This window comes from Pongo abelii, chromosome 7, assembly GCF_028885655.2.
Source record: "Pongo abelii isolate AG06213 chromosome 7, NHGRI_mPonAbe1-v2.0_pri, whole genome shotgun sequence".
Lineage (NCBI taxonomy): Eukaryota > Metazoa > Chordata > Mammalia > Primates > Hominidae > Pongo > Pongo abelii.
Genome location: NC_071992.2, coordinates 124,622,582 through 124,641,341, shown reverse-complemented (window position 1 = coordinate 124,641,341; position 18,760 = coordinate 124,622,582). Strand labels below are relative to the sequence as shown.

Genomic DNA, 18,760 nt, shown 5'->3' with positions numbered 1-18,760 from the left:
GAATAGAACACCTGCCAACAGAGGAACCTGGTGTGCAACTAACAGACATGAGCCAACTTATCTTGACAAGCAGCCTAAAGAAAGGTGGCACTACAAATACCAGGCCCCACAAACCAAAGAAAAGCCTTCCCACACCCACACGCCTCCTAGACCACAGCTCTTTCAGCCACTTGGGGATAAAATCCTATCAGTGAGGTCATCTTCAAATACTAAAGACTAACAATGAATACCATTCTCTGAGACTCAAAGAACCTACAAAAGTCCTTTCAGCCAGAACATGCTCAGTGCAAATGATTGCATTATCACGTTTCGTCTCTCTGCTTCAGAGGAAGGCAAAGGGAGAGGAGTACTATCTCTAAAATAAAAATGCTAGGTGATTCGACTTGGAGTGGTTGACTTTCAGAATCAGATGTGGCATTGGAAAAATACACCAAGTTCTATACACTACTCATTTTAACAAATATTTAATGAGTAAGGCATTGTGCTAAGGGCTGCCGGAGGTTGAAAAAGAAAACAAAACAAAACAAAACCCAAAAAAAGTCTGCTTTACCCAAATCATACTGCCTGTTCACTGTTATTTATTTTCTCTGCATGAAGTCATTTGGGCTGGGAGAGTTCCAGTTGAGCATACTTTGTACAGTCAGTGCTTGCTGCTTGCATGAGATGTGTGCCATGCACAATATTTTTGATGTTGATGTTAATTGGTGTTGAATACAACTTATTTATAATTCTAAAGAATTATACATGTGTTACGGATGCCTGAGGCTTCAAGGGCCTAAGTTGCATGTTAAAGACTAAAAGGGGCTGGGCGTGGTGGCTCACGCCTGTAATCTCAGCACTTTGGGAGACCAAGGCAGGCAGATCACCTGAGGTCAGGAGTTCGAGACCAACCTGGCCAACATGGTGAGACCCTGTCTCTACTAAAAAAAAAACAAAACAAAAATTAGCTGGGTGTGGTGGCAGGCGCCTGTAATCCCAGCTACCTGGGAGGCTGAGGCTGGAGAATCACTTGAACCCAGGAGGCAGAGGCTGCAGTGAGCTGAGATAGTGCCACTGCACTCCAGCCTGGGTGACAAGAGCAAAACTCCATCTCAAAAAAAAAAAAGTAAATAAATAAAAGGGACAGATTTATCAACAGGACAATCCAGTAAGGTGACACTAACTGGTCATTGGCAAGTATAATAGCCAAAGTGTCTGAGAAACAGTGTTAGTACAATCTTTAAATGATTGCCCGTTTATGAGAATAATCACAGTAATCCAGAGCCCCTTAAATATATTTCAAGGGAGCATTTCTCAATGTCACATGTTGCCCTAGGGAAGATCCTGTCCACTCAGGGCTAACCAAGAACTCTTCAGCCCTGATTGATATAGCTGTCCCACAAAATCCTTAGAAATGCTTTCATGCCAAGCTCCTGTCCAGTCCTCCAGCAACTTCTGCTGTGATGTCCCCTACCTGAAGGAGATTCTCCTGTCAATAAAGTTTCTAGCTCTAGGCATGCTTGATCTAGTTTGATTTTTCTGTAATGATCTGTCTGGATCTCTTGCTCCCATAGTCTTTGTTCTACTTTTTTAGCACCCTATGCTTCTCTTCAGTAGCACTTATCCCACTTGTTATTGGTCTAATGTCTGTCTTTCTCATTAGACATTAAGCAGTATGGCATAGTAGTTAACATCTGGCTTGTTCTCTACTGTATTCCCAAAACTTAGCACAGCCTTGGCACATAGTAAGGGCTTAATTAATACTTGCTGACTTTCTTGATTCTCACATCCTAATCTTTACCCAGACTCTGGAACCTGTTCGTGGTCAGGGGGAACACTGAGTTCTAGCTTAAAACTCATGAAACTCATAAGCAAGTCAAACTTGCTACCAAGGTCAACTTTACCTTGTGCTGCCTTGTAATAACGCAACATTTGACTTATTCCTCAGGAAAAAAAAAAAAAAGAAAGAAAAAGAAAAGCCCTAACTCTGAACCCTAGTTTAATGGTCTAGGGCTGTGACCATGGCTTGTTGCTATTGCCCGTCCTCTCTTGGTGAAGGTAAGTATTGTATGGGTACCTGCTGACAACCTTCCCTCATGGCCCATATTTCATAGTCTCCACCTCTGGACTCTGCCTATCGGTTAGATTTCTCAGATGCTTTTTCTTGGACTTATCTGATGCTGTTGCATAGACATCTTTCTGTTGCTTATCATCATACTCTGACTCATTCGAAACCTAGTCTAGCTTTGGACAACCTTACCGCTAGAAGTACCATGCAGTTTGTATCGCATATATTTTTAAAAGCTTTATGTCACTTGTTAAAGATAATTAATATACTATTTTGATGTAAAAATTTTGGAATATCTTCATAATTTGTTGTAGAAATTAAGTAAAACACATAATTCATTTAATTTAAAATAATTAAATAAATAAAATAGCATCAAATTCTCTGTAGTCATCATTTATTCTTGAGACTTTTGGCAAGTTAAAAATATCCAATCTACAAACTGCTTTCAAAAACAATATTTAATTAATAAGAAATTTAATAGGTAATAGAGTAACATGATGTTATACCTTGTATACATTAAACATTTATTAACTTCAACTTTGCTGTTATCTTTTCATATTTTTTAAGTCTCAAGTATTTTTATTGGCCCCTGAAACGCTCATGGTCCCTAGGCAATATTCCTATAGTGTCAAAGGCAAAAAAATGCCTTGTCCTAAGAAATATTTTTATTCTCATGAACAAGTGTAAAGTTCCACAACCTGGCCTTTGCCAGTCTTCTAAGACTTGCAAATCTGAACTCTTTAACAGGCAGCTGTGTCATGGGCGATAAACAAAGCTCTTCCCTTGGGTTAGTGAAATCTCCATGCTATGTTGATTTCCCTATCATTGTTAAATACTGATAATTTTTATAAAGACTTAGGACCCTAGTCAGTGATCTTTTCAAAGAGATGTATCTGAGAGGCACTGTGACCCACCAAAGGTTCCTCAGCCACTCAGTAATGCAAGCCTTCATCAGGCTCAGGCAAAGCAGTGTCTCCTGCCTAATGCAGAGCCCAGGACAGAATTTCTCCTGGTAACCAGACAGGCACACAAGGACAAACATGCCATACCAACTGCAATTAGATGTGGGTCCCAAAATAGACACTCCTGGTTATAATATTAATTTACTTCAAATTACATATGCATCTCTAATGTATTACCAAATAATATGTTTCACAGATATTGGAGATGGGAAAACTTCATTAGATCATACAATTCTCTTTCTCTCTCTCTCTTTTTTTTTCTGGCATCTAAATGATTTCTCCAGTACCCTATAATTAGTGGAATTGGTCATGACCAAACTGTCAACTATTCTGGAAGCACTTACTTAATCATGTTAGCAAGGGACAGGTAAAAATGTGATGTAATTGAGTCTGTATTTGCTATTCTTGGGAATTTATTTCTACCCACTGTATGGGCCCCACAAATAGAGGTTATTTCATGCTGTTTCAATAAGTAATATGCTGTTAATTCATCTTTCTAATCCACACAAGTCTGCTAAAGATCTGAACATGGTTAATTATTTTACATTGCTAGAAAATTTCTCCTACATTCCTCCAGGGAGCCAACTGCTCATTTATAGATATATCAGTGAAACACAACTGGGTTGGTCCACCAAAGACTCAGTTCCTTTGGATAAAACCTGCTGGATTTCCATCTTCTTTGGTCAGATGATCGAGCAACAGGAGCAATGTACTGAGTCTGAGAAGTGCAGCTGGATTAAAGGCCTGGGTCTGCTATTTACTGTTTGTGAGTCACTGGGAATTTTTCTTAATCTCTCTCTCTCTCTTCTTCACATCTTCATATAGAAAATCATGCTGGGAGTAGGACCCACCCATAAGGTAACTTGTAAAGATTAAATGAATTCGAGTAGTAAGCAGTCATAGAATAAATGTTCAATAAATGACATGCGATTTTTTTGTGCCACAGGGGCCCAAATATTTGGTCAAACATTATTCTGGATCTTTTTGTGAGGATGTTTTGGATGAGATTAACACCTAAATCAATAGACTGAAAAAAGCAGACTGTGCTCCCTGATATGGGTGAGTCTCATCCAATCAATTAAAGCCTTGAAAAGAACGAATAAAATCATCCTTCCCTGAGTAAGAGAGAATTCTTCCTGTCTAACAGCCTTCAAGTGGAAACATTGACTTTTCTGGTGCCAAGCCTTCTAGTCTTTGGCCAGGAACTACACCATTTGCTCACTTAGTTCTCAGGCTCTAGCCTTGGACTGAGCTAAACCATCCACAGTCGTGGATCTCTTGCTTGCCAGTTTACTCTGCAGATCCTGGGACTTGGTCACCGCCATAATTGTGTGAGTCCATTTCTTATAATAAATCTCTTTATATACATGTGTATGTGTGTATATACATCTATATGTTTGTGCGTATCTATCTATCTACAGTCATATGCCACATAACAGCATTTCAGTCAATGACAGGCTGCATATATCATGGTAGCCTGATAAGATTATAACGGAGCTGAAAAATTCTTATCACCTAGTGATGTCATAGCAGCCATCATAACATCATAGCACAACACATTATTCAGGTATGTGTGATGATGCTGGTGTAAACAAACCTACTGTGCTGCCAGTCATATAAAAGTCTAGCACACACAATTATGTACAGTACATAATACTTGATAATGATAATAAACCACCATATTACTGGCTTATGTATTTACTATAATATTGTTTGTATTACTATTTTAGAGTGTGCTCCTTCTACTTATTAAAAAACAAAGTTAACTGTAAAACAGCTTCGGGAAGCTCCTCAGAGGTATTCCAGAAGAAGGCATTGTTACCATAGAAAACAACAGCTCCATGTGTGTTATTGTCCCTAAAGACCTTCCAGTGGGGCAGGATATGGAAGTGGGAGACAGTGATATTGATGATCCTGACCCTGTGTGGGTCTAGGCTAATGTGTGTGTTTGTGTCTTAGCTTTTAACAAAAAAGTTTAAAAGTAAAAATGAAAATAAAAACTTTTCAAAATAGGAAAAAGCTTATAAACTACAGATATAAAGAAAGAAAATATTCTTTAAAACTGTGAAATGTTTGTGTTTTAAGCTATAAGCTATCACAAGTCAAAAGTTAAAAAATGTAAGTTTATAAAGTAAAAAAGTTACAGTAAGCTAATTTATTATTGAAAAACTGTTTTTATAAATTTAATGTAGCCCAAGTGTACAGTGTTTATAAAGTCAAAAATCGTGTAGACTCACAACTCACTCACTGACTCAGCTAGAGCAGCTTCCAGTCCTGCAAACTCCATTCTAAATGCCCCATACAGGTGTATAATTTTTATCTTTTATATCATATTTTTACTGTACCAGTTCTATGTTTAGAAATGTTTAGATACACAAAATACCACTGTTACAATTGCCTGCAGTATTCAGTACAGTAACATGCTGTACAGCATAGAGGCAGTACACGTAGCCTAGAGGCAGCAGGCTATATACCATATAGCTTAGATGTGTAGTAGGCTATACTATCTATGCTTCTGTAAGTATACTCCATGGTGTTTGCATGATTATGAAATCACCTAACAGCACATTTGTCAGAATGTATCCTCATTGTTAAGTAATTTAAAATGTATATGTGTGTTATATATATAATAGATATTATATATATATAATGTGTGTGTGACATTGTCACTTAACAATGACACATACACACATATACATAATATAATAAATATAATATATATGAGGTGATATACATGTTATGTATATATAAATCTGGCTTGAAGATGGATGGGGCCATATAGGAAGAAATGTGGGAAGCTTTTCGGATGCTGAGAAAAGTCCCTTCCTGACGGCCAGGAAGGAAACAAGGACCGCGATCCTACAACCACAAGGACTGAATTCTCCCAGCAAGCTGAATGACGGACCTTCGATGCGAATTTCTCCTAGAACCTCTAGACCAAAGACCTACTTCTTTCTAAAAATTCTCACTAATATCCTAGGAGCATAAATTAGTATTATCATCTTATAGGAGCAGAAACCAAGTTTCACAGTCATTAATCAATCGCCCTTTCTAAGATCACAAAACTAGTAAGTACTAGAGCCAGGATTTGAACTAAAGTCTCCTTAAAGATATAGCTTGGGGGTGGATGCAGTGGCTCATTCCTGTAATCCCAGCATTTTGGGAGGCCAAGGTGGGGGGATCACCTGAGGTCAGGAGTTTGAGACCAGCCTGGCCAACATGGTGAAACCCTGTCTCTACTAAAAATATAAAAATTAGCCAGGCTTGGTGGTGGGCGCCTGCAATCCCAGCTACTTGGGAGGCTGAGGCAGGAGAATCACTTGAACTCAGGAGAAGGAGGTTGCAGCGAGCTGAGATCGTGCCACTGCACTCCAGCCTGGGCAACAAGAACAAAACTCTAACTCAAAAAAAAAAAAAAGGATATTGTCAATTTTGGGAAGTGATCATAGCAGGATATTAGCAGGGTCAGATTTGCATTTTCAAAGATCTCTCCAGAAATGTGGAGGATATGGGTGGGTTAAGGGAGGAAGAAAGATGAGATGAGACTCTAAATGAGAGTATATCTATAGGGATGGAAAGCAAGAACAGACAGAAAGGAATATTGAGACATATGACTGGAAGTATCAGCAATTTATTGATAATAAAAAGGGATCAATCAAAAACGAGTCAAGTGTCTGGCTGGGGAGATAGGATGGATAGTGAAATGGAGATTCAAAAGGTTGAGCAAATTTTTAGAGCAAAGGTGGTTGGTTTGTTCCCATACCTAAGACATTCAAGGCATCCCTATGATCTGAGAATGAAATATTACTTCTAGTGACCATAGAGGTGACGTACGAAGAGAGACATTGGGGTGTCATCATTAAGGTGACAACTAAAGCCCTACAAATGGGCAGGCCTACCCACAGAGAGAAGCTAAGGAAGGAGAGCAGTGATTAAAGGATGGAACCCTAAGCAACACCAAGAGCGGGAAGAAGAAGGGAATTGGGAAAGGAAGGAGAAATGGTAGGAGAAGCAGGAAAAACACAAGGGGAAATTTATTGTATATATTTTTCCCCTACTATGGTACGTATGCACAAACATAAGTTGAGAAAAATTTATTGAGAAATACTATTTCCTTATTTAATCACTCCCATATAATTAAAGACTGCCCATCCTCCTCAGTTTTAAAATAGTATACACTGAGTTCCTAGTTCACTGGGTTAGGAAAAAACAGAGACAATGTGTCAGCACTTATTCCTCTGTTTTCTGAGCCAATTCCCTCTTCAGTCTCCAGGCTGTCGCCCTCTTCTGTGAATGTGCATATCATGGGTATTTGAGCTGAAGCCCTGGCAGCTCCAGGCTGCCCCTGCACCATGTTTTTTCTCTTACATGAAGCCTTGATTAATCATCTTTTGCCTTCGAGTGAGAAACTCAGTTCTTGAAAACGAAAAAATTCAAGTTTCGATTTCAATTAACTTAGCTTGTGACTGCTGTATCAATGGTGAATCATGCCTCTTTGAGGAGTGAGATCAACAAAAATAAATGAAAGTAATGAGGGTGGCAGCCAGGGCAAAATCACCCTTTCATTACATTACCTTCTACCAAATAACTTCACAGTGTTCCTATCAGAAGGAAGAAAAAAAAGACTTCAGAAGAATTATAATTGGCAATCCTTCATTAGCAAAAATAAAATCAGTCAAGAAAGGCCTCTGGTTCTTTGATTTGGGTCCAGCATATTCACTTTCCTCACTCCCAAAGCCTTGGTTTCATGTCTCCCCCAACCCCCTACTTAAATTTGCAGCACCATGACAACCATTATACATTTTATTTGTGTATCCATTTAGAATCTATTTTCCACCATGCAAAGTCCATGAATGTTGAAGGTTTTTTCCTATTTTATTCACAGCTGAATTTCCAGTATGTAGAACAATTTTTGACACATAGTACATGTTCAATAAATAAATTACTTTTTTCACATCAACATCAAATTTATTTCTACTATATTATATAATGCCAACAAATAAGACATAAATTATTACTAAAAATAATAATAATATTAACAAACTTGAGGGATATATAGTGAAAATACTCCTAGTAGTGTTCGTATGGAGCTACATAATCTTGAACAGTTAATTTCTCTGGACTTCATTCATCAATAAGACAGTGAAGCAAATTAACCCTTAGGATCCCTTATAGCTCCAGAATCTGAGGATTCTAAGTTTAGGGTAAACCAAGGAAATGAAAGAAGAGAATGGAAGGGTCAATATCTCAGAATGCTTTTAATAATGGAATGGTGGCCTCAAAGGGTAAAATGGGACAGAGGTAAAAGTGAGAACAGGGTGTGGGGAAGTAGAGAAAGTGGTCAGTCAACTCTGAAAAGCAGGGCAGAAATGAGAGAATTCAAGAAGAGACCGTTCATGAAGTGTTTGTCTTAGGCAATCATTGTGCACTTCAGGATGAAAGACACAAGACCAGGGATGCAATTTGTCATCTCTTAAGAAGTTGTTGAGGAAGAAGTCCTGAGTTAATAACTGTAGGAAGGAGGAGAACTACTCAGGAACAAAGTTTTTGTTGGGACCCTGGTATTGCCACCCATCCCTGAGGAGCCTCGGTTTCATGGCTGACTCCAGGCTGCTGACAGTGTCTTTTCATTCTCAGCTATGACGGTAGAGAATGAGCTCATGAAGTGACTCAGATACATCTTTACACTTGAAAAATCCAAAGAAAATTCTTAGTGGCCCCTCCTAGAAAATCTCAGGGGATGGTTCATCTACTGCAGGCCTTTCCCCTCCTTCTTGCCTCTGCTCACCACCGCAAATAAAAGACTGTTTTTCTGAATACTTATTTTGTTTCACAAGGCCCCAATCTCAAACTAATCTGCAGTTAAAATGTAGACATTGGAGGGGATTTATCTTAGAGAAAGTTCAACTTTCTCAATAAGTACATACTTGCACAATATTCAAAATGACTTTAAGTAAATATTTGGTTTCATTTGCTCCATTCTTTTTTTTTTCTTCCACTCAGGAAAGAATGCACCAAACACATTCACGTCAATTTTCTTTCTTTTTTATTTTTTTAAGCAAATCGCAAAGACCCAGCTTACCAGCTTTCCTTTTTTGTTTTGTTTTGTTTTCTTTTGTTTGAGACAGAGTCCCACTGTCTCACCCAGGCTGTAGGGCAGTGGTGTGATCTCAGCTCACTGCAACCTCCACCTCCCAGGTTCAAGCAATTATCCAGCCTCAGCCTCCTGAGTAGCTAGAACTAAAGGCACACACCACCATGCCCAGCTAATTTTTTAAATTTTTAGTAGAGACGGGGTTTCACCATATTGGCCAGGCTGGTCTTGAACTCCTGACCTCAGGTGATCCGCCCACCTCGGCCTCCCAGAGTGCTGGGATTACAGGCGTGAGCCACCGTGCCTGGCCACAGCTATACTTTTTTAAACCTAAGCTTAACATTACATATTTAAACAATTGTCAAAACTTACCAAGTTGCCAGCATTCATGCACAACTGGAAAACATTCTTAATTTATATTAAACCAGAAATATATTACCATTATTGCATTAATATCTTTCACTACTAAATACTGAAAAAAAAATTGAAGTTATTTCTGTACAACAGGGGTCCCCAACCCTCGGGCCACTGACCTGTAGCAGTCTGTGGCCTGTAGGAACTGGGTCACAGAGCAGGAGGTGAGCAGTGGGCAAGCCAGCAAAGCATCATCTGTGTTTACAGCCACTCCCCATTGCTGGCAATATCTCCTGAGTTCCACCTCCTGTCAGATCAGTGCAGTGTTAGATTCTCATAGGAAGGTGGACCCTACTGTGAACTGCACATGTGAGGGATCTAGGCATCATGCTTCTTATGAGAATCTAATGCCTGATGATCTGTCACTGTCTCCCATCACTCCCAGATGGGACTTCAGGAACACAAGCTCAGGGCTCCCCCCGATTCTACATTAAGATGAGTTGTATAATTATTTCATTATATATTACAGTGTAATAATAATAATAATAGAAATAAAGTGCACAATAAATGTAATGTGCTTGAATCATCCCAAAACCATCTCCAACCCCCACCCCATCCGTGGAGAAATTGTCTTCCATGAAACCAGCCCCTGGTGCCAAAAAAGGTTGAAGCCTGTTGCTGTAGAAGATTCATCCTGTCAATGTTAACTTCACAGCAGGACAATACTAGGAGGTTCACATTTCAGATACAATGGAAAAGCAGATCCATGCTGGTGTTAGTATGCAATCTCATCCTACTACAAAAGGGTAAAGTCTCACCTTGGAGTACGTTTAATAAAAAGGCAAAGGGCACACAGAGATTTCAACAATTTTAAAGACAAAAAAAAAGGTCCCAACAATAAACTCAAAAGTCTATGACAAATAGGGGCTCTGATGAGCTGTTTGTAAATACTTTAGATTAGGTACAATTATACTGAAAGTCGTGTTTGTTTGAAATCTTTAAAAAAAAGTTCCTGTTGGCCTGGCGCGGTGGCTCACGCCTGTAATCCCAGCACTTTGGGAGGCCGAGTTGGGCAGATCACGAGGTCAGGCGATCAAGACCATCCTGGCTAACACGGCGAAACCCTGTCTCTGCTAAAAATATGAAAAAAAATTAGCTGGGCTTGGTGGCATGCACCTGTAGTCCCAGCTACTCAGGAGGCTGAGGCAGGAGAATCGCTTGAACCCGGGAGGCAGAGGTTGCAGTGAGCCGAGATCACACCACTGCACTCCAGCCTGGGCAACAGAGCGAGACTTTGTCTCAAAAAAAAAAAAAAAAAAGTTCCTGTTAATCCTCAAATGGCACTTGTTATTGTTTAACATTTCTGTTAAATGCATGCATTGAATTACTTGTTACCCAAGCCAGAAGCTGCTTCTTACCATTTATCGTTTAGGACTTTAGCCGTCTTTTTCAACATCTATACCTTCTTGACCATCCTCGACCATCCTCTTTGTAGTAATTTTTCTGCCAACCATTTTAGTAGAAGTTGACAGCGATTTAAAGTTGCCCATCCCAGTACCACCAAATGAGGTGGAAGAGAATGAAGTGAGACCCCCGTGACCTGAATGAAGTAAATCCAAAGAAGTCAAAAACTTCCACCAAAAACTTCCCTGAAGACATCATCTGGGTTACGGAATGTGAAGCCAAACTCATGGAACTGTCAAAATGACTTCCACCACCTCTCCGCCAATGAATCCTTCTTTGCCATATTTTTCACAGATGTCCTGCTTTTTAGCATCTGACAGCACTTCATAGGCCTTGGCTACTTGTTTGAATTTTCTCTCTGCTTCTTCTTTATTCTCAGGATTTTTATCTGGGTGTTACTTCAGTGCCAGTTTTCGATATGCCTTTTTAATATCCTCAGTTGAGGCATGTCTCTGCATGCCCAGAACTCCATAGTAATCCACCATGTTTTAACAGATTGTTGGAACAGGTCCAAGGACAGAGGCGCCTGGCAGTGAGATACAGGGGAGGCGAAGTGGTGGCCCAGGTCTCCTCTAGGCTCCAGCACCGCTGTGCTGGTGGTAGTGGCCTGCTCCACTCTTCAAAAACAAAATCCAACTGACAAAATAACATCACTAAAATTTCATTAAATAAAAAATCACTAACATTAAATATAATCAAATAAAAACATAACTATTCCTCTAGCATAGCTACCTACAAATGCAGTAGGGTTTCCTAATTAAAACCGAAAAGAAAATAAACTCACCAAATCCCACTGGAATTCACTGAATGCGGCTAAAAAGTTTTTAAATATAAAACAGTGAGCTTGTTTTGTGAATAAGTCTGTGCATTCTTTTACTTGTTTATTTAAATTATAACTGCTGTGTTTAAATATTACAAAGAAAATAAATATATCCTTTATTGAAAGAAGTGGAAACAATAATTTTAAATGACTTAATTAGCTCTACCAATCCATTCAGCTACTGCTTTTTAGTCTGTACTAGCAGGAAACCATGACTTCCTGAATTTGGAAATGATGCATAGCCCCTAATAAACTTACACAATAATGTTGCCCATTTTTCTTTCAAACGTAACAGCAACTGATCTTTATTCATTTTGTCTAAAGTAACAATTTGCATATCATCTCAATTTTTTAAGCGACTTCTAGTAATATTTGAAGAGTATTCCAGGCATATCTTAGCAGGCAGGGGAGGAAGGTAGACCTACTGGTTTTATTTGCATGAGAATTTCAGGGGACTGATGGTAAAAGAAACATGCCTGGGCCTCTTGGGATTGAGGAGTGGCCCAGAAATCTGGGGATAATGACTCCTGCTTAGCTTCACAGGCATTATACTGTTTGAAGAGAAACTCATTTGAAGGGAAGAAGAGTCAAGACATTACATTGGGCTGGGCACGGTAGTGCACGCCCATAATCCCAGTACTTTGGGAGGTCAAGGCAGGAGAATCACTTGAGGTCAGGAGTTCGAGACTAGCCTGGCCAACATGGCAAAAAAAGGTACTAAAAATACAAAAAAAAAAAAAAAAATCAGCCGGGCATAGTGGCGCACTCCTGTCTCAGCTACTCACGAGGCTGAGGCAGGAGAATTGCTTGAACTCAGGAGGCAGTCCAGCCTGGGCAACAAAGCAAGACTCAAAAAAAAAAAAAAGGATATTACCTTGGTCCATTAGGTAAGTTAAGTGTTTATTTACAAAGGTAAATGGTTTTTAGTACAGTATAACGTGTTATCATTAAAATTGTAAGTCCAAGCTGCACAAAGAATGTGCGCCTAGGAAGGAGGAGAAGGTACAGCAATTACAATATTTATCAAATGGAAAAGCACATTACTAGAAGTGCCGTGGACCACTTAGAACACACTGTGACTATAGCAAAGAAGTTATATTCTGAGGAAAAAAATGAGTAATTTCTGCCCTACTGCTTCCCTTCACCCAACCGTTACCACCGATAGCGAGCCATGGTTTCTAACATTTCACAAGTGAGTCGACTCATTCTTCAAGTAACATGTTATACAAATAAAAGACCAATGAAGGGAAGCTCCTGTATTGGTTTTTTAGATAGCTGGTGAAACATTAGTTCTGGATGTGTGAAAAGGGTGTTTCTGGAAGAGATTAACATTTGAATCAGTAGACGAGGTAAAGAAGATCTGCTCTCAATAATGTGGGCAGGCATCATCCAATCCTTGGAAGGCCTAGATAGAACAAAAAGGTGGAGGAAGGGTGAATTCTCTCCCTCTTCTTAAGCTGGAGCATTCATCCCCCTTTCTTAGACATTGGAACTCCTTGTTCACAAGACTTCAGATTCCAGGACTTACATCACTCCCCAGCACAGATTTCTTAGGCCTTTGGACTCAAACTGAATTATACCACCAGTTTTCCTGGTTCCCCAGCTTGCAGACAGTGTATCATTAGACTTTTGGGCCTCTACGATTGCATGAGCCAATTTCCATAATAAAAATGTATGTGTATTATGGAATATATAGGATACACACACACACACATATCCTGTTGGTTCTGTTTCTGTGGGGAACCCTGACTAATACAGCCTATCACAACAGTGTAGTTATAAATTTATGGACTACAAGTGTGATTTTGTTACATGCATAGATAGTGCACCAGCAAAATAAGGTTTAGAGTACCCATCACCCAAATAACATACATTGTACCTATTTGGTAATTTTTTATCATCCGTTCCACTCCTTCACCTTTCTGAGTGTCCGTTTTCCATCATTCCACACTCTATGTTCATGTATCACAACAGTTTAAAGCTAAATTGGGAGCAGTAAGACTGGTCAAGATTGATTGGATTTGGGATATATTTTACAGATAGAATTGACAGAATTTGATGATAGATTGGGAATTCATAGAATGCAGGAAGTACTATCAGATGAGTAGATTTCTACAAGGAGACTAGAGGACAAGAATTTAGGAGTCAGTTAATTGCACATCCTATGTTTTAGAAGTTCAAATCAATATGTATATAGAGCACATATATGTATATATGCACATATATATAGTTTTTTACATTTACTCATATTAAATTACCATATTAGTATATCAAAAAATGGTTGTCAAAAATTTTATATGCTTAAACCAAATAAAAATAAATTCAAGAGTAATAAGCATATAAATGTTATTTAAAACCATAGCACTTAATTAGATTGTGTATCATGCTGGAGTAAATGGAGAAGAGACACAAAAACTGAGCCCTGGGACACTTCAACCTTTATAGATCAGGAAGATAAAAAGGAAGCAGAAAAGGGAACTAAGAAGAAGTAATGTCTGAGAAAAATTAGAAAATTTTGTCTTAGAAGACAATTGGAGGAAGTATTCCAAGGAGGAGGAATGAATCACATTTGACAAATGCTTTTAATAGGTTAAGTAACCTGAAGACTCAGAAATGACCATACAAATGAAACCAATTAGCTTTACAAAAGGCAATTCATTCATAATGTTGGAAAAAAAAGAAACATGTGTGCTCTAAAAAATAAATTCATTACTAACAATGTCAATTGGTAATTGGCATATGATTTCTCAAAGTTTAGGCTTCCTTTTTTTTACAGTTTAGATATAGTGTATTTCCCCACCACCCTAATAGGTTTAAATAAGTATCTTTGTACATTAAGTCTATTGCTTAAATAATGCAGAAATATAAAATAAAATCTTTTTTTTATTATTTTTTTTTTTTGAGACAGAGTCTGTCTCTGTCACCCAGGTTAGAGTGCAGAGGCTCGACCTCAGCTCACTGCAAGCTCCGCCTCCCAGGTTCACACCATTCTCCTGCCTCAGCCTCCCGAGTGGCTGGGACCACAGGCACCCGCCACCATGCCCGGCTAATTTTTTGTATTTTTTTAGTAGAGGCGGGGTTTCACCGTGTTAGCCAGGATGGTCTCAATCTCCTGACCTCGTGATCCGCCCGCCTCAGCCTCCCAAAGTGCTGGGATTACAGGCATGAGCCACCGCACCCGGTCCAGAAATATAAAATCTTAAGTCAGCAGATGGATTAGACTTCGAGCACCCAGAAGCATGTTCTGGTGGGAAATATCTGTACCCAGGAAATTAATCTTTACCCAGTCTCAGAATAAATGCTCAAAAGAAAAGTATTGAAGCTTTTTGTACCAGACACTTGGAACCTGTCGTGAAGAGATATATTGGCAGAATTATGCACAAGTGGTCAGGTAGGCAGATTTTTTAAAAGAAAAAAAGAAGACGGAAAATGCCAAAATTGATATGCCCAGCAAAACTTTCATTCTATGAAGTGATATGATGTATGGTTTCCTACTTTGTGTAACTGAATCTGTAAATTTCTATATCTTTCATCATAACAAAAATGCCTTCTGACCCTCACATTCATGCAAAGAAGAATATTACGTCCTAGGACAAAGAATCAGAGATTAAAAAAAATTAATGATCATAAATATATATGCACCTAACAATATAGTCTCAAAATATAGAAAATAATAATTTTAAAATTATAGAGAAATTTGTAGCTGGAAATTTTAATCCAGTTCTCTCAGAAATTAATAGTTTAAAGCAACCAAAAATAAATACATAAAAAATTTGAATAACATAATCAATTATTTTGAACTAATAGCTATATAGAGACATTTACACCCAACAACAAAAAAAGAGAGAATGTATATTTAGCACATATAAAGCATTTGTAAAAACTAACTAGTACTAGAACAACTATGACATCAAAGAAGCCTCAACAAATACCAAGTAATTAATAGCATAAAGCTATCTTCTCTAACAATAATATGATAAAATTAAAAATTTATTATAATAAAATAGCTTTAAAAATCATATATATATGGAATATGAAAATATACAACTAAGTACTCTTGGGACAAAGAAGAAATAACGTCGAAATTATAATATACTTCAAATTGAATGACAATGAAAACACTACCTACCAAATGTTGCACCACAGCTTATGTTAAAAGAATATTTAGAGTTTTAAATGTACTTAAAAATAAGAAAGCTATAAAATAACTGAGTCAAAGATTGAGCCAGAAAACAATTACATAAAGCTTATTTTAAATAGTTAACAAAACTAAGTGGTAATTCTTTGAATAGATTAATAAAACAGAAAAGGCCCTAGTAATACTGCTTTTAAAAATATGGAAAAAATTACTAGCAATAAGCTATAGATGTAATAGAGATTTTTAAAATAATAAAATATTATTAAAACTATATGCCAAGACATTTGAAAACCTAGCATAAATGGATATATTTCTGGGGAAAATATAATATGCCAAAATAAACCCAAGAAGAAATATGATACTTGACTAGATGAATCACCATTAAAGAACTGCATATGTGAATCAGGAACACCTCCTCCAAAAAATGACCAAACCTTGGTCCAACATGGTTTTGCAGTTGAGTGCTACCAAACTTTAAAGAAGAGATAGTCCCTTTTCACAAAAAGTTGTTCCAGAATAATAGAAGAAAAGGGTAAGCAGCTCAACTTATTTTATAAAGCTAGTGTAACCTGAAATCCAAAAATAGATGAACAATAGAAGAATAGAAAATTATTAATATTTTTAAACACGCACAAATCTGTAAATAAATTATCAGATAACTGTATCTACTTGTAAAAAAATTATATATCATGATTCAGTATGGTATAGTCAAACAATCCGAGACTGTTCAATATTAGCAAACTTAATGAAATTCACAGTATTAATAAACTAAAAGGAAAAATCATAAAGTCATCTCAATACATAATGAAAAATAATACTTGATAAAGGTCAATACATATTCATGAATAAATTCTCAGAGAACTAAGTGAAAGGAATTTCCTTGACTTGATAAATCTATCTACTAAAAACCCAAGGTTAACTACATTATCTTTTAAGAGCTAGAACAAAATAAAAATTTCCATCGTCTCTGATAATACACATCTTAATGCAGGAAGAAAGAGAAGTATGGGTTATGATGATTGCAAGGTACTATATCCAGATGATATAGTAATGTACAGAAAAAAAAACTGAAACAACAAGCCATTGCAACTAATGAGAGTTAATCAAATTTTACAGAAATCAAATAACAATAAGATGAGGGTAAATGAATAAAAAGTGGACAAGGTATTGGTGATATGGAATTGTTCAAGCACTTCTAACTATCAAAAAAGAAGAACTGAATAAACATACCACATTTAAATTTAATACAATACCAAGGTGTTTTTAAAAGTCCATAGAAATTTTTAGGGGAACTTTGCAAACATTTTTAAGTTTATATGGAGGAATAAAATATCCACATAGCTGTGACTCAATATCAAGTATTGAGACAAATTAGAAAGACAGAACAATAAAAGAGTAGAACTGGTTTGAAACAGACAAAAAGAAAAACTAATGGGGCAAAATAAATAGTCCAGAAATAAGACTATGTATGGATTATATAGGATGTAAAGCAGAAATTCAACTTTTTCCTCACTATATAGAGTGTTATAATATATTTCTCCAAAACATCTACAAAACAACTTGGACTTTTCTCACAAATTCACATTGTGAGAATTTACTGGAATCCCTGATGGAGATGTATTGGAAAAATAAAAGATTTTCATGCCTACACCCAACTCAATATATTGGTTTCACTGGTCGCAATGAAGTCTAGGAAATCTTAAATCCAGTGGTTTTGCTAACACCACAGTGAAGCCAAGGATTCCCAAAGTTCAAACCAATATGCCTCTGAAAAGAACAATACAATATTTATAAGAAAATTTAAATAGAAACATGATGAGGGAAAAAAAGTAACTGACTTGAGGCTCTCAATGTTAGTGAAGTGATCTTCCAAAATATTTTATTGAGGCAAAATAGTTTCTCCAACATTATAGGGACTACTGGAGTTCCTGATGGAGTCGTTCTTTCATGATTAAGTAGTATGGGCTTTTTGAGAAGGAACATATTTTTTCTTACCTTTCCTGCTAAATACAAAGAAAAACCTTTGACATTATGTTGAACAAACATACAAGATTCTGAAAGATGGAGAGAAGATGGTAAGTCAGGTAAGTCAGCCAGGAGCATTAAGACCCAAGGAACAATATGGTAGTGACTATCCTGGGTTTTTGTTTTGCCTGATTTATCCCAGACTTTGAGCTGAAGAAGCTGGCAACCTCAAAAGACAATGATCACAGACAAAAACCAACAAAACAAAACAGTCTCCAGCTAAAGAACAGTCTCTAGCCAAAGAACAAGAAAATGGCAGTTTAGTAAGATAGAAAACTTTTGAAAAATAGCTGTGCTACTCTAGGCAAACACCACAGAAAAAACAAACAAACAAACAAAAAACTATGACACCCATCCCTATACCCCATACCCGAGAGCAAAGGCCCAGTGGGGAGTCTAGACTTCCCCCATCAGTGGTTGCAATGAGGAGTCTCAACCCTGCCACCAGGGTTGTGGCAGGGAAAACTGAGGAGAGGGTTGGAACATTTATCCCCACTAGGTGGTAACAAGGCTCTGCATTCCTCACAGTATCAGTGAAAACCACATAGGGACCCTGGACTGTTACCTCCACCCAGCAGAAATCAAGTACACCTCTCTCTCTCTCTCTCTAATGGAGTGGTGTCAGAGAAAAGCTATGACTCAAGGTTTTCATCACCTCCCAACAATAATGAGGTAAAGCCCCTGCTGTAGTATCAATGGATGCCTCATGGTGAGTGAATCCTCCCAACTTCATCTAGTAGTAGAAAGAAGTGTCCCCTTCGGGTGACAATACAGGCCAACAGGAAACCAGCTAAAAGAGATGGTTTAAATAAGATCTAGGTTTTCAGTACACAGTACTCAAAATTCCAGGTTCAAA

General features: G+C 37.7%; 1 pseudogene; it reads right to left on the bottom strand.

Moving 5' to 3' along the window:
* Nucleotides 1-10,893: 10,893 nt before the first annotated feature.
* LOC112134688 (dnaJ homolog subfamily B member 6-like) lies at nt 10,894-11,406 on the bottom strand (annotated as a pseudogene).
* Nucleotides 11,407-18,760: the final 7,354 nt, after the last annotated feature.